The following is a 17,805-nucleotide window of genomic DNA, read 5'->3' as shown; positions in this document are numbered from 1 at the left end:
GACTCAGTTATTTCCATGAAAGGATACTTATTCCCTTTTATTATGTGTGGATTATGGCTCTTTAAATTTTTTTGCTTCTTTGAAGGTTCTGTGTACATTTTTTGGTACCGTTCTATTCGTAAATGGTTATTCCAATATGGTGGCCACGTTGTTAGGTAATCGCGGTCCACACTGCTTCCTCTTTGTCCGATTACCCATGTGATCGGCATGGCGGGAGGTGAGAGATGCATTTAAACGGGTGTCCTGACACCACCTTTCTCGGCATCCGGAGTCAAAGGGTGGAGATTCGTTGCAGGCTGGACTGTCTAAAAGGTGAGCTAAATTATCGGCCCGGGGAGCTTTGTTTTTGTAATTTTACCTACTAGTCTGACCATGGCACTAGTTTTACATGTACTTCATTACTGGGCAACATAAGTTCTGTTTTTTTACTATGATAAGTGCACTTTAGTTATATTTATTAATTCCTGTAGTTATTCTTTGGATCACTTTAGACTTTGAGTGGTCTAAGTCATTGTATTGCAGTTTGGTATGGAGGCGATTATTTAGAGGTGCTACTAGTGGCGAGAACGATGTGTCATTATGAGTATGACTAGATCTATACCGTCTTCGATTTGTGGTTATTCGTGTGAGGAGTGTTATATTTGCTACACATTACCGTAAGTGGTCTTACTCACTTTATATATTATTATATATATTCTTCTTTGGGTTAGGAATTCTTATGGTCTTTACCGGTTCAGAACCATCTGTTAACTGGTTCCAGTCTTTCTCGGGTCTACGCTTAAACTTGTAAGGAGTGTCATAATTGTTAGACATTACCGCAAGTGGACTTGAATCATGTTATTTGTTACTATTCTTTAGGTCGGGACTTACCATGGTCAAGACTGATTTATGAAATATTTATCAACTAGGAGGCTGCGGTGGTTAAACATTATGCCACAATACTAGTACATTTTTTTTCCAGTATGCAACTTTGGTAAGTTGTCCTTTTAGGCAATACTTAATCAGTAGGTTGGATTCCCTTATTTTGCCACCATGCTTACTAAATTCTATCTCCTGACTTGTCAATGCAGGTGAATTTCGTTATCACCGATATTTATAAAGGATTTTATATTACCATTTTAGGATCACAGTGGACCTCAGTGCTTACAAATTGATGGCTCGCCACTGGAGAGTGTGTGCATGCTAACTAGCCTAATATAACTCTCAGTTCTGAAGTGGTATCCACCCTATAGATCTTGTGAATAACATATACGGTTCACCAAAGACAATTATTTATCAGATTACTTTGACTCCGTTTGGCGGGTTTAGTTATTCTCCTCTTACAGATGATAGTTGCAGACCATCTACTAACACAGAAGGATGTAGGGTGTGGGCAACTTCAGAGTATTAATTCTACCACACATGATGCCTCCGTTGACACTTAGTATTTGCTATCCAATTATATGCAGACAATGGTACCATTAGTATTACGCACCCCTTAACTCATAGGAGTCTGTTTACTAGACCAGACGGTTTGTTCAGGTACTATAACTTCTTTATCTTCTGTGCCTCCTTTTTAGAGCACTTTAAGACTGAAATACCGTGGTGATCTCTTGTGAATTTCATACTATTTTGAAGACCGGGATTTTTTGTTCTTCATTCGTCCGGATGACTAGGACTTACATATTTCATTGGAGGTTTTCATATTTACTTATCTCTCAATCCCACACTTACCTATGGTCACTTACAACCTATGGTATATTCAGGTGCTCATCACTACTTTGACAGGTTCTCTTACTTCACTTCTCTTACTTTACACCGCTACTGTCTCCCTTTCTAGCTTAAGAGTGATGCTGACAGCTTATATTGTTTTGTGTTTAAACGTAACGTGCGCTATTGTCAACTTTCTTCATTGATTACTCTTTGCCTCAATTAAGAGCTGTTGTTGTGTCTATTATGTATTTGTATATTTATAAATATTATCTATACACGTGATAGAACCAAATTATGTGTAATAATGTTAATATTCATGTTGTCCTGTGTTATTGTATGTTTATGTGTATGTAATATTTATTGGTGTATATTTTAATATTTCCAACCTTGAAAAAGTCTTTGTAAGACGAAACATGTGTCAGCAAGCCGTGTGCTGGGAACTTTTATTGAAGTGATTTTTGGAATAAAGAATATCAAGAATACCATACGTCTTGGATCCTTATGTTTGATTAGAGCTGCTGTTGATGTCCTTATGCCTAAGTTAAATGGGGTTACATATACGCACTAATATCATTCATGTCTACATAACTAGCAGGTGACAAAAGGTGTGCTGTTCAAGCCCTTTCTCTGTTTTATGTATTATTGTGCACTTTGTGTGTAAATTACACCCCTGGGTAGTTGGTGTAGTGAGGGCAAATTGAGCACCCACAGCTAGACTTCTTGGATAAAATTGATATTTTGCACCTATATACCACAGTACTGTTTTTACGAATGTGCGAACGCTTCCCTATCAGGGAACACTACTACCCATCTTTGTGTTTATAACAGTTTAAGTGAGTCCTGGCACGTCGGTTCCCTTTTCTTTACACACGTAGTCTGAGTAAGGAAACTTACCAGCAAGATACTAAGATAGTTAGATATCAGGTACTATGGCTAACTTTGAGGATGATAGGGATAAAGTTTTCAACGACATCTTCTCAGTTTAAGGGATCCAAAAGAAACCCACAACAGCTAAAGAGGATAAAGCACAGGGGTTGAAACAACTATTCATCAAACTGGAGAGGCCTCGCAAATCGGAACTGTCCAGCTGGTGGGAACTCACTACTCTCAAGAAATATATAGAGATAAAACAGATACCAAGGGGACTAAGAATAATTATCTTCCCCACGTTTGAGTATTTGGATCCTGATTAAGGGGCCGATTAGGATGGCAGACGGATCGCCACCGCCATGCAGGCGGTGGCGATCCGTCCATCATCCGTGACCGTCCCTCACCAATTTTCTCCCCGCCATATTACAATGGCAGGGGGGGCCGCTTTTCCGCCGCGGTCGCCTTGTGACCGCGGCGGAAAAGGACTAATATGGTGGTGGTGTCTATCAGACACCACGAGCCATATTAGGATGGGCTTCGGGGTATGCCTTTCCGTGGCGGCAATGCCGCCACGGAAAGGCATATGGACTTTGCTTTGGGGGCCCGTTGCGGGCCCCCAGGGTGAAGGGGGGTAGGGGGTGCACAAGGGGGGTACCTCTGATACCCCCCTGCATTTCAAAGTACAACATGGCAGGCACCGCGCGGTGCCTGTCATGTTGTGCTTTGAAACGCATAACATGCATTTTTAGCATTGCGGCGGGTGGTGCTTCCAGCAGTGAGAGTAGCCCCACTTAAGGATACTAGAACTGACAATGCAATATCCGCCAGCGAATCAGATCTCTCCAGTCTAACAAGTGAAGTCAGTGATAGGAGAAGCGAGTCATCCTTAATTGCAGGACCTTCGGAAACCAACATCTCTGGTTCATCTTTTTTATTAGAACTGGAATGGTACCGCAAAGGGACCAAATCAGGCTTCAACTGGAAGGTCTCAGGAGGAAAAGAGTCAGGAGGGGGGGCAGAAAAAACAGAACTAGATCAGTATCACGTGTGCAGAGAAAATAGACAGTACAACCTGTATGACAAATGGTGACTGCTTAAATCGAAGTATTCAAAATGTTATGAAGGAAGACATCTCTATTGTTAATTTATCACAAATTACCTTGACTGATTGTGAAAAAACTGTTTTGAAAAAGGGATTGAGTTTTTGTTCTATGTCTAAACCCGATTTCGCTTCTTTGCATATTGATTTGTATAAGTTTGTCCGCAGACTTCAGTTGAATTTTTTTTTTTTATGCGAATAAAATACCTTGTGCAATTCCTTTGTATACTGTTAATGAAAGGGGACAAACAATTAGGGACATACAAGATGTACAAACATTGCTAGAATTAGATGATAGCTTGGAAAATTTACCGACCATTACTGAGATCATGCAGGATCTTGACATCGAGAACAATCTATTAACGGACAGTGGGCTAAGAAGGAAATCCACTTTCTTACCGATAACTGCCTCTGATACTTTGATAGATTGCTTTTATAAAGCTGTCACTAATGATTTATATGAACTTGAAGACAAAGTTTATGGCACATATCTAGGACATAGATACAATCTTAGCAAGGAGGAGAGAACAGCCCTCAAACAACTGACAAATCACAAAAATGTAGTGATCAAAGAAGCTGATAAGGGGGGCAACATTGTCCTTATGGAAAATGTTGATTACATCTCAGAAATTGACCTCCAATTATCAAATAAAGATTATTACACCCATATTTTACGCAATTCGATTTCAGATGTTAACCAACGATTAGACAAGGTTCTTAGATATTGGCATTGTGCAGGTCTATTGTCAGATGCTGAATTGAAGTATCTCTTCATCTCCAATCCTCGAGCATATATATATATATATATTCTACTGAAAATTCATAAAAGCATGACGACTCCCCCTGGCAGACCAATAATATCAGGAATAGGGGGGACTACCGAACGCATCTCGGAATACATAGACATAACACTACAGCCCATAGTTCGAAATCTTCCTTCTTTCATTGAAGACTTGCTTAACAAACTTGAGGATTTTGTGTGGACACAGGATTTTACATTGGCGACCCTGGATGTCTGTGCACTCTATACGAGTATCCCATTAGACAAGGGTATTACAGCACAAACTTATTTTTTATCCAAAAGGGATACCACCCTTTATGAGCATACTCAGATGGTCATTGATCTGACACGGTTCACGTTGGACAACAACTTCTTTAAACATCAAAATGCCTGGTATCAACAGCACTCTGGTGTTGCAATGGGCGTGAAATGTTCACCCTCTTTTGCGAATATTTATATGGGCTTCTTTTAGGAGCACCATGTATGGAAACATTGTCCACCAGACCTCACCAATCTGGTCATATACTGGTGTTGTTTTATTGACTACATCTTTATGGTATGGGGAGGAGATGATCTGGAACTCAGATCTTTCTTGGAGTGCATTAACAAAAACCAGTACAACTTGAGCTTTACATCAATAGCAAGCCAAGAGAGTGTAGATTTTTGGGATGTAACTCTGTTTGTTGAGAATGGGAACCTGGAATGTAAACTATATAGGAAGGAAACTTCATGTAACCCTGTTTTACATGCCAGCAGTGCCCACCCCAAATCACAGGTATGTGCCATTCTGTTTGGGGAAATGACCAGGCTGAGACGGAACTGTAGCACTGAAAGCAAATTCCAACAAGAGATTGAAACCCTAAAGAACAGGTTCTTGGTTAGGGGCTATCACAAGTCTTTACTAGACAAAGCACATGCCAGGATCAATAAAACGTCTAGATCAGAACAGTTAAACCGTAAATGCAAGAAGTCTAAAAAGACAGCCAGTGACAAAGTTGCATTCATTACACAATACAACTTTAACAGTTCTCAGATTTTCGGAACCTTGAGGAAGCAGTGGCATCTCCTAAAACTTGATCGAGATTTGGATGCTTACATTTCTAATAAGCCCTGTGTCATCTATAAGAGGGGAAGAAATCTGATAAGTCCCTCTACCGTTATGGGGTCTGCGACCACCAACATATGGTTACCACAGAGACCGGAGGGTTTCTACAAATGCACTATGTGCAATGTATGCCAGTTTGCAAAGGATAGGAAAAAGACCTTCTGTTATAACTCCAAAAAGACTTACCATATACGTGACTTTATAAATTGTAACACCAAGTACGTAGTTTATTGCATTATTTGTCAATGCAATCAAATTTACGTGGGAAGCACCAATACGACCTCTCAAAGAGAGGATACAAGAGCATGTCAGAGCTATCAGAAATCACAATACCAACTATCCCCTGGCGGTGCACTACAATGCAGCTCACACGGGTACAGAAAGATTGGCACTCAGATTTCATGGCATTGCTGTAGTTGCTGTGAGTCCACGTGGTGGTGACAGAACTGCTTCACTCGGAAAAATTGAATCAAAGTGGCTTATAAAACTCAGGGCGGTAGATATGGGTCTCTATACCGACAGTGAGTTGCATGTGTTTCTCCGTGTTTAAAGCAGAAAAACAGGGCAAAAGAATGCTCAAATGCAAGCGGTGATAATGTTTTCTATTAAACGAAACATGAGAGGATCTAAAATCTTGACAAACCTAGGGGAGAGAGACTAGGGAAGAGATATCATGATAACCAATGTTTTAGATATGGGTTCTGTCACCAATTACATCTCAAAGACCCTACATACAGCTAAAACCACTCGTAGCATGTTCTCTCTTTTTGTTATTTCTAAATGAATCTATCATGTGACTCTGACTTATGCACAACATGAGCACTATGTAAAGGGTTGTGCTACTAATTCTCTGACTTTCCATCTTTCTGTCCTGTTCTTTTGAGTCTGGCTTAATATATATTGGAACCAACTTTACATTACAACTTTATTTAATTCTGCTGTGTTTTTCATTTATTGGGGTATTCCTCTTATACGTTTTTTTAGAGGTTTACTTGGATGCATTTTAAGCTTGATGGTAACCGCATTAGCATAATATAGGATTATGTGCTAATGTTCCCTTAGAAAGAAGGTCCCGTTTTTCGTTTCCCTATATAAAGGAGTTTACAACATTTTAAGGTAGTACAAGGATTTTACCACATCTCAGGTCATATGTTGTGCTCCGACTTCAGGATTCCAAAGATGGCCACTGAGTTCTCACATGTTATCACTACATTAAACTTTGGGTGAGATCGCCCATTATTTTTGACCAAACCAGAGTGGTGCCCCTTTCTAATATTGCAGGATTTATTTTTCTGTTTTGCCGATGGATTATACTTAGCCATTAGGGTTGATATATTTTTTCCAATTGATTTGAGAACCCTATTATGATATTGACTCCGATATTTCCATGAAAGGATACTTATTCCCCTTTATTATGTGTGGAATGTGGCTCTTTAAAATGTTTTGCCTCTTTGAAGGTCCTGTGTACATTTTTTGGAACCGTTCTATTCGTAAATGGTTATTCCAATATGGCGGCCACGTTGTTAGGTAATCGCGGTCCGCAACGCTTCCTCTTTGCCCGATTACCCATGTGATCGGCATGGCGAGAGTTGAGAGATGCATTTAAACGGGCGTCCTGACACCACCTTTCTCGGCATCCAGAGTCGGAGGGTGGAGATTCATTGCAGGCTGGACTGCCTAAAAGGTGAGCTAAATTAGGGGCCAAGGGAGCTTCGTTTTTGTAAATTTACCTACTAGTCTGACCATGGCACTAGTTTTACATGTACTTCATTACTGGACTACATAAGTGCTGTTTTTGTACTATGATAAGTGCACTTTCGTTATATTTATTATTTCCTGTAGTTATTCTTTGGATCACTTTAGACTTTGAGTGGTCCAAGTTATTGTATTGCAGTTTGGTATGGAGGCGATTAATTAGAGGTGCTACTAGGGGCAAGAACAATGTGTCATTATGAATATGACTGGTTCTATACCGTCTTTGATTTGCATTTATTCTTGTGAGGAGTGTTATATTTGCTAGACATTACGGTAAGCGGTCTTACTCACTTTATATATTATTATATATATTCTTCTTTGGGTTAGGACTTCTTATGGTCTTTACCGGTTCAGAACCATCTGTTAACTGGTTCCAGTCTTTCTGGGGTCTGCTCTTAAACTTGTAAGGAGTGTCATAATTGTTAGACATTACCGCAAACGGACTTGAATCATGTTATTTGTTACTATTCTTTAGGTTGGGACTTACCATGGTCAAGACTTATTTATGAAATATTCATCAACTGGGAGGCTGCTGTGGTTACACATTATGCCACAATACTAGTCCTTTTTTTTTCCAGTATGCAACTTTGGTAAGTTGTCCTTTTAGGAAATACTTAATCAGTAGGTTGGATTCCCTTATTTTGCCACCATGCTTACTAAATTCTATCTCCTGACTTGTCAATGCAGGTGAATTTCGTTATCACTGATATTTATAAAGGATTTTATATTACCACTAGCAGCCCGTCCCGACGTTGTCCGGGAGTAATTAGGCTTCAGGGCCCCCACCCGCCCCGACGTTGTCCGTGGGTCCCCCGGAGCCTTCCTCCATATATTGCAGTATTATACCTCTATGTTTACTTTGTACGCTTTTGTAACCTGCACACGTAACTTTTTCCTCATGTAATGCACCGTTTGGCTCACTTTTTTAATGCTCCGTTTGCTTCCTCTTGCTACCTGCACACGTCACTTTTTCCTCCTATACCTCTATGTTTACTTTGTACGCTTTTGTAACCTGCACACGTAACTTTTTCCTCATGTAATGCACCGTTTGGCTCACTTTTTTAATGCTCCGTTTGCTTCCTCTTGCTACCTGCACACGTCACTTTTTCCTCCTATACCTCTATGTTTATTTTCTACGCTATTGTAACCTGCACACGTAACTTTTTCCTCCTGTAATGCACCGTTTGGCTCACTTTTTTAATGCTCCGTTTGCTTCCTCTTGCTACCTGCACACGTCACTTTTTCCTCCTATACCTCTATGTTTACTTTCTACGCTTTTGTAACCTGCACACGTAACTTTTTCCTCCTGTAATGCACCGTTTGGCTCCCTTTTTTAATTCTCCGTTTGCTTCCTCTTGCTACCTGCACACGTCACTTTTTCCTCCTATACCTCTATGTTTACTTTCTACACTTTTGTAACCTGCACACGTAACTTTTTCCTCCAGTAATACACCGTTTGGCTCATGCTCCGTTTGTTTCCTCTATGTTTACTTTCTACGCTTTTGTAACCTGCACACGTAACTTTTTCCTCCAGTAATGCACCGTTTGGCTCATGCTCCGTTTGTTTCCTCTTGCTCACGATTTTCATTTTTGCTTCATTTTTCCGCCGCTCACCGCTCCTAAATAAATAAATAAATAACCTACCTCATCCGCCGCTCACTGCTCCTCCCCGCCTGTCCGCCGCTCCTCACCACCTGTCCGCCGCTCCTCACCGCTCCTCCCCGCGCCATGTCCGCCGGTCTTTCTCGCGCTCCTGGACACCGCTCCTCCCCGCGCTCCTCACGTCGGGCACACACGTCGCGGCCGGCGCTTCTTTCAAGGGACTACTTTTTTTTCTGTAAATTTTTTAAATAACGTATATTTATTACGTTTATATAGCCTATGTCCATCTGCACACCCTGACGATTACAACGATGTATCGGGTGTGTGGATTGGCGCTGTGGTTCCCGAATTTACCCGCCTCAAAGGTTCAAAGTTCTTCCTTTATAATAGTAGTATAGATTTTTGGATCACAGTGGACCTCAGTGCTTACAAATTGATGGCTTGCCACTGGTGAGTGTGTGTATGCTAACTAGACTAAATATAACTCTCAGTTCTAAAGTGGTACCCACCCTATAGATCTTGTGAATAACATATAGGGTTCTCCAATGACAATTATTTATCAGATTACTTTGACTGCGGTTTGGCAGATTTCGTGATTCTCCTCTTACAGATGATAACTGCAGACCATCTACTAACATAGGAGGATGTAGGGTGTGGGAAACTTCAGAGTATTAATTCTACCACACATGATGCCTCCGTTGACACTTATTATTTGCTATCCAATTATATGCAGACAATGGTACCATTAGTATTTCACACCCCTTAACTCACAGGAGTCTGTTTACTAGACAAAACGGGTTGTTCAGGTATTATAACTTCTTTATCTTCTGTGCCTCCTTTTTAGAGCACTCTAAGACTGAAATACCAGGGTGATCTTTTGTGAATTTCTTACTGTATTGAAGACCGGGATTTTTTGTTCTTCATTCGTACGGATGACTAGGATTGACATATTTCATTGGTGGGTTTCATATTTACTTATCTCTCAATCCCACACTTACCTATGGCCGCTTATAACCTGTGGTATATTCGGGTGCTCATCACTACTTTGACTGGTTCTCTTACGTCACTTTTATTATTTTGTGTTTAAACGTAACGTGCTCTATTGTCAACTGTCTTCTTTGATTACTCTTTGCCTCAATTAAGAGCTGTTGTTGTGTCTATTATGTATTTGTATATTTATAAGTATTACCTATACATGTGATAGAACCAAATTATGTGTAATAATGTTAATATTCATGTTGTCCTGTGTTATTGTATGTTTATGTGTATGTAATATGTATTGGTGTATATTTTTATATTTCCAGCCTTGAAAAAGTCTTTGTAAGACGAAACACGTGTCAGCAAGCCGTGTGCTGGGAACTTTTATTGAAGTTATTTTTGGAATAAAGAATATCAAAAATATCATACGTCTTGGATCCTTATGTTTGATTACAGCTACTGTTGATGTCCTTATGCCTAAGTTAAATGGGGTGACATATACCCACTAATATCATTGATGTTTACATAACTAGCAGGTGACAAAAGGTGTGCTGTCCAAGCCCTTTCTCTGTTTTATGTATTATTGCGCACTTTGTGTGTAAATTACAACGCTGCATAGTTGGTGCAGTGAGGGCAAATTGAGCACCCACAGCTAGACTTCTTGGATAAAATTGATATTTTGCACCTGGATACCACAGTACTGTTTTTACGAATGTGCGGACGCTTCCCTATCAGGGAACACTACTACCCATCTTTGTGTTTATTACTTTACATAGAGGTACTGGACAAGATTTCTCCCTTTCCTTTTTATTGTCTGTCTTTTGCCTAGAAGCGTTTATTGAGTTTATAAATTGCAATACACTTATCGCCGGATGTAAACACAATTTCCTAGAGGTTAAGGGCCCGACATCTTAGTTTTCAGTCCGACCGCCATATTAGGATGACGGCGGCCACAGTGAAACCTGAGGGGGGATTCTGAATAGCTTCCAATGGGCTCAAGGAGCCTGCCGGAGCATTGGAAGCCACCATAATCCCCATATGACGGCGGAGCCGGGCTTCGCTCTGCTGTCGGGATTATGATGGCACTTTCCTACAGCCTTTTCATGTCAGCTTTTCTGGCATGGAAATGCTGTAGGAAAGTGTGTTTGGGGGCCCCTAGCAGAGCCTTCTTCCCCCTTAGCCCACTGCTATGAGTTCCCTGCACCAGGTGGAAAGCACCGCATGGTGCAGGGTGGTTTGAAAACATATGAAAGTGATCCTGAGCAAGTGGTGATATAATATTCAAATTCGTTGTTTATGAGCGAGATCCTAAGTTGTAAAGACTCCAAAAAACGGTTACATCAATGAGATGCCGGTTAGTACTTTTTTATCTGTGTTTAATTGTAAGTGAGGTAATGAAATAAAGCTACTTGAAAAGAACCCAGCCAATACGTGTTTCGCCCCATGAGGCCCGCAAGCCGAGGCTTTCTCAAGGCGTAGTTTAAACTCTGTCCTGCCGTGTCAGCGGTATAAAACCATCCAATAGAAAATAATGATCCTTAAATTATGCTCGGCATTCAAAGAAGAAAATGTTTGGTCGGGGTTCTAGTTAAATCATTCTGGAGTCGTGATCTTGAGTTCCCTCTAATTCTGTTGGCCTTTGTTGAAAACATCCATTTCCCAATGGCAGCTTGTGCTGCAGGCCTTTTCTGACCGCCGCACATGCTGCCATTGGGAAATGGGTGTTTCCGACCCCTCCCACCCCCAAAGGGCGGACGCATCCAAATTCAGTGGTCAGAACCTCCAACCTATGGTTGGTTGGTTCCAGGCCACATTGTATTTAGGCCCTAGGTTATCTGCCTTCACAGATCATTTTCTAATCTAAAAGTCCAACCCTTTGACCTCCCTAGACCCGCAGGTCCAGGAGATAACATTATATTCAAGTATATCTGGATATAAACTCAATTATCCAAAACTGAAATTTTACCTTTGAACTCCTCTTGTTATCAATATATGTTTGCTAATACAATTTTTCATGGTGTCCCTCCAAAATCAAATATCTTGGTGTCTGGTTCTCCTCTAGCATGTCTAACACACTAAGCTCCAATTTTGTAACATTAAAATACAAATTACAACCATTACTTACAACTTGGTCTCCTCTACATTTATCATGGTGTGGTAGACTTGATACCATCAAATTGATGCTTGTACCTCATCCTCTTTATACAATATGTATGCTAAGATCCCTAATTATTATTTTGCACAAATTGATTCCATTTGTACAAAATTCATACAAAATAATAAACATCCATGTATTACCCTCTCTAAACTTTAAAGACCCAACAAATGAAAGAGTTGTACAATTTCCTGAAATCAAACTTTACCACTCTGCTTTTTTAATCCAACAATTTATGCCGTGAGTAATGACATTCAAGATCTTCCTGCCCACGATGAATTATATTTGTACAATCCTCACTGAATTGTTTTTCATTCAAAGATATTATTTATATGTCTAATTTCACTTTTATATCCAAAAATACCATTTTAAAGTATTCTCATCATTTATTGCATATGTTAGTTTCTACTACTCTTGATTTTCAACAATGTTTTTATCTTCGTCAATTTGATATAATAAATGTCATCATAAATCTTTTCAGCATAAACACTGGAAGGAGAAGGATATTATGTTTGTTCGTCAATTTATAAAAGATAATTCTATTGTACCTTTCGCTCAATTACAATCACAGTATCACTTACCAAACACAGCTTACAAGGATTATGAATTAATTTCGTCCGCTCTCCAATCCTTACTTTTCAATCAATAATTTGGTGTAAACTATTCAATACCTCCAAAGCTGCTCGCATTGCTCAGTCCCTATTTTTTGTTTACATTAGGGCTGTTATTACCCCAGAATGTCTTTCTAAATTTGACAAATCTGCTTCTTGGTCATACTCCATATGCACTACCTCTTTAACACATGTGTTATATTACTGTTTGCATGTTAATACATTTTGGACCTCCATTTGGTCTAAATGTTTAAAGACTTTCCAATGTAATGTACCTATTAATTTTCAAAATGTTTTTTTTTAGATTATTTAGCTCCTCTCTGTGAACATTTATCTCCAAAACCTTTGTTGCTTAATATTTTTATTGCACTGGCTTTTAAAGTTATACTTCCTTGTTGGAAGGATTCCTCTAAATTATCTATGTCAACATGGTGGAATGTTAAATGTGATAGACATTGAATTAATCGCCTTTTTTTCATTGATATTACATCAGAAGATTACATTGTATTTATATTTGTTACCTTTCACTACCTATCTTTTTCTCGCACTCATCTATACCTTAATCAGCTCTTTCTCTCTTCTTCTCCCCTCCTCACCTCTTCTCTATTTTCCATTCCTTTTTAGGTCTCGTCTGCGAAAAGCGCGCTCTCGCTGAGAGAACTATAGTCGTCGGCTCAGCCGACAACGAGTAGAGACAAGAGCTGGCCACGCGCACCATTAAGAAGCATGGCAGAGTCAGATTCCGACGCGCGCCTTGGGATTGGGTCGCGCGCGTCGGAATCCGACTCTGCCATGCGCCGTATGTTTCAGTTTCGTTTTGACCATCTGCACGACGCCACCGGGCACGGCTCGTGACAGTCATGCCATGGCGAGATGACTAGAGGGGAACTCTGAACAAGGAGAGACTCTTTAACTACAATAAAAGTGGAATTCACGTCACAGGCAGCTTCATCCACACGGAGGCGGCCCGGTGGCAATGCCAAAAATCATGATTAGTACAAGTGTTTCCTTGCCCGTCCCTCTCACAACCTATCCGTTTAGCATAGTGAGCCGAGGGACAGAAGAACAAGGTGATGACCCAGGATCACACACCCTGGCCAACAGGGGAGCCGGGACTAGAATTTACACCCTCTGCTTCTGCAACCAAATTATGACGGCTCCTCGGTAACAGAGTACACAGGCTCCGCAGCAGAGGGCGCAGTATATGGTGGGGGTTAAAACAGACCGCGCTAGTCACTTTATGACTGAACCAGTTCCTCCGTATTGTATTATAAAGGCACCCCCATTCAGGAAGCATGGACCCGTCCAGACCATGAAATAAACCTGCACACTGCAGGATTCTCACATTCGGCGCACTGTGTATCACGAGGCATCACGAGGCTCTCACCTGTGGTGACAAACTGCAGCCGCTCTGGTAGCCAGTGTGTCAATGCGCCTGCACCACCATCGATGCACCCGAGGCCGGCAGTGTGGGCCCGGTGCAGCTGCACCTTCCGAGCCCAATGCATCGCTCTCTGTCCCACTGTGTGATTACCACTCAGAAGTACCAATATTTACCTTTTATTTGGAGTTCAAGAAATCTTCTTTTGATTGAAATAAAAACATCTTCTTAAGTTACAACCGATAGCCCTTAAAGGCTGAATATATATTTCCATTAAAAGTGTGCCGCTACAGTGTAATGTCATTGGTTTATCAGTTTGTGTTTCTGATATTAAAAACCCTGAAAACAAACTAGGTTGTCTGTAGGTAAGTAGAAATCATTAATAGTCCTTTAACGTTGACCCTTGGAAGATGCAGTCAGTCTTGCAGCGATTCCAACATCTCACTGCAACATTCACCCAACCCGCTGAGCTAAGGGATGGCACGCAAACGTTTAACCCCGAATGCCACTGTATTTGGAGCTGCGGGGGCACGTATCGTTGCACAGAAGTGTCAGAAGTGGGGGTACACCCCAGAATATACTCTGAAAAATAACCAGTACAAAAGTAAACCCCAACTAATGCGCACAAAAAAATGCTAAAGTCAAAGGCAACAGAAACTACTTGTATTTTATTGATGTGACATAGTTACAGCTCACAGTGTCCTTACAACTTTGAAACAAGCATTTTTTGACTTATAGTTACCAAAATCCTCGGGTGCAGAAGTAACATTAGGCACCATTTTACTCCCATCATCATGTCATTATAACATTGCCACCTTGCCTTTGCTTTAACCCATCACACACGACCACACATACAACCACACACACACACACACACAACCACACACACAACCACACCGTCAGTGCACACTATCACCAGGCACAGACCCATCAGTCGTCAGTGCATGCTTTCACCAGGCACAAACACCACCAGCCGTCAGTGCACGCTTTCACCAGGCACACACACACACACACCACCAGCCGTCAGTGCACGCTACCACCAGACACACACACCACCAGCGATCAGTGCACGCTTTCACCAGGCACACACACACCACCAGCCGTCAGTGCACGCTTTCACCAGGCACACTCACACACACCACCGGCCGTCAGTGCACGCTACCACCAGACACACACACCACCAGCCATGAGTGCACGCTTTCACCAGGCACACACACCACCAGCCGTCAGTGCACGCTTTCACCAGGCACACTCACACACACCACCGGCCGTCAGTGCACGCTTTTTACCAGGCACACACCAACAGCCATTAGTGCAAGCTTTCAACAGGAACACACACCAACAGCCATCAGTGCACGCTTTCACCAGGCACAAACACACCACTAGCCGTCAGTGCACGCTTTCACCAGGCACACTCACACACACACCACCGGCTGTCAGTGCACGCTATTTACCAGGCACACACCAACAGCCATCAATGCAAGCTTCCACCAGGCACACACACCAACAGCCGTCAGTGCACGCTTTCACCAGGCACACACACACACACCACCAGCCGTCAGTGCACGCTACCACCAGACACACACACCACCAGCCATCAGTGCACGCTTTCACCAGGCACACACACACCACCAGCCGTCAGTGCACGCTTTCACCAGGCACACTCACACACACCACCGGCCGTCAGTGCACGCTTTTTACCAGGCACACACCAACAGCCATTAGTGCAAGCTTTCAACAGGAACACACACCAACAGCCATCAGTGCACGCTTTCACCAGGCACACACACCACCAGCCGTCAGTGCACACTTCCACTAGGCACACACAGACCACTAGCCGTCAGTGCACGCTTTCACCAGGCACACTCACACACACACCACCGGCTGTCAGTGCACGCTATTTACCAGGAACACACCATGGACCATCAATGCAAGCTTCCACCAGGCACACACACCAACAGCCGTCAGTGCATGCTTTCACCAGGCACACACACCACCAGCCGTCCGTGCACGCTTTCTCCAGGCACACACCACCAGCCGGCAGTGCACACTTCCACCAGGCACACACACCTCCAAACATCAGTGCACAATTTCTGCAGGCACACACACCACCAGCCATCAGTGCACACATCAATTGTTAACACATCCACAATTAACTATTGTAGCAATCGCAGTATGGCGCACTTTACTTTTAAACATATTCATCTATAGCGCAGCAAGCCACCATTGCTACAAAAATAAATACACTTTTTTTGGCCTACAATTTATAGACTTTTGTTGCAATTGGTGTTGCAATATTTAGCAATGCCAATAGCTCAAACTTAATTAACGCGAGACCTATTGCATTGCAAATGCTTGTTGCTCCTCTTCTTACTCTTTCATCCATTCTATCTCCTCTTTCTCTTTTAGTTAACATGATAAAACTCTCTTTTCTTACACAAATCTATTTCTATGTATTGCAACACAATATATGAATTTCTTCTCAAATGCTTTCTTTTTATTACTTTTAAATTCTCAATAAAAATCAATTAACAAATAAAAAGAAAAGCTTTCACTCGCTCTGAAGGAGTCTTTAGATTTCCTGATTAATCAATTGATGTTTAGATTTCTTTCAGGTAGGAGGAACCTTGAAGAGAAGGCTTGTTTCTTCTTTGTTCAGCTGCCTCTCCCATCTCTCACTGCACGACAAAGGAGTACCTTCTTCCTTTCAACCTGCAGCAACTCAACCACCCAGGAACGGTTGTTTTTAAATAGAAAATATGGGAAATGTTTACGTCAAATTAACAAAGCTTGGGAACATTGTTCCCTGGTTTTCCTGCACACGTCACTCTGTGGGGATGCTCAGTATTTCCCTGCCACTCCTATCAACAAATTTGCAAATGATTTCTTCATGGTTGTAATTTAATTCCCCTTCTTCAACGTCTGTCTGAACTATATCGCAGATGCCACAGAGGGCAGCTCAGGCTAGCTAATGAATAGCCTGAGCATTGTTCCTTGCCAAGTATTCACGTTCCGGACAGTTGCTCATATATCTACGTTCTCTGTCTGCCTCTTCTTTGTATTCAGCCAACATGTTTTGTATTCCTACAAATATTTTAACATCTGCAGTGAACTGATGATTCTGTTATAGTTCTCTGTGTTCTTTATTCACTCTAATCTAGTGTGATTGGTTTTCTATATTACTGAGCTTTTAAAGATGTATTCTCCCCAAATGACTACTTTGAACCCTCTCCACGGTGCTAAGTACTTGTCTACTCTGCCGTCATTATTTCCAAGTAGTTTTTTATTGATTTTCTAATCTCTGCCTGAACACCACATCAAGCAAAGACCTGGTTGGAGTCACTAGGGCCAACCACTGTGCAATCTGTCAACTACCACTAATTCTAGCAGCACGGGTGAGTGGTCAGAGTATGTGCTGGGCAAATGTATCATCTGCTTTATCCTTCTACATGCATAATTCATCCCCAACCAAAATGTGATTCTACAGACTGAGCTCAATAGAATTGAGTGGAAAGTGTATGCCGTACCTTACCTCCGTTCGGCTGTCATGTATCTGGTAGCTCGTGATGGGGCAACAATCTCGATAGTCTATCACCTGCCTTAGGGCAGGACCTGCCTCTGATCCCTCTTCTATCCGGTCCAGCATAAAAGTTCAGATTCAAGTTGCCGGCCCAAGTAATTGAAGACTATTGTATAGGAGAACATCTTGCTGTTACTTCTTGTACATATAAAACCCATCTACATAGGGCCATCTATATTGACAAGTGTTATATGAC

At 41.6% G+C, this 17,805-nt stretch overlaps 1 long non-coding RNA gene across 2 annotated transcripts in view; it reads left to right on the top strand.

Annotated features, from left to right (window-relative positions):
- The first annotated feature begins 7,117 nt into the window (after positions 1-7,117).
- Positions 7,118-17,805, top strand: part of LOC144770236 (uncharacterized) — a 156,645-nt gene continuing 145,957 nt past the window's right edge. The window contains exons 1-2 of one of the 2 annotated variants that reach the window (XR_013598844.1): positions 7,125-7,231; positions 7,778-7,892. This is a non-coding gene — a long non-coding RNA (uncharacterized LOC144770236). Of the gene's footprint in view, positions 7,232-7,777; positions 7,893-17,805 lie in introns of both variants that reach the window. The other variant, XR_013598841.1, reaches the window with a different exon arrangement.

This window comes from Lissotriton helveticus, chromosome 1_1 (assembly GCF_964261635.1).
Source record: "Lissotriton helveticus chromosome 1_1, aLisHel1.1, whole genome shotgun sequence".
Taxonomy (NCBI): Eukaryota; Metazoa; Chordata; class Amphibia; order Caudata; family Salamandridae; genus Lissotriton; species Lissotriton helveticus.
This window is presented reverse-complemented; position numbering and strand designations above follow the sequence as displayed.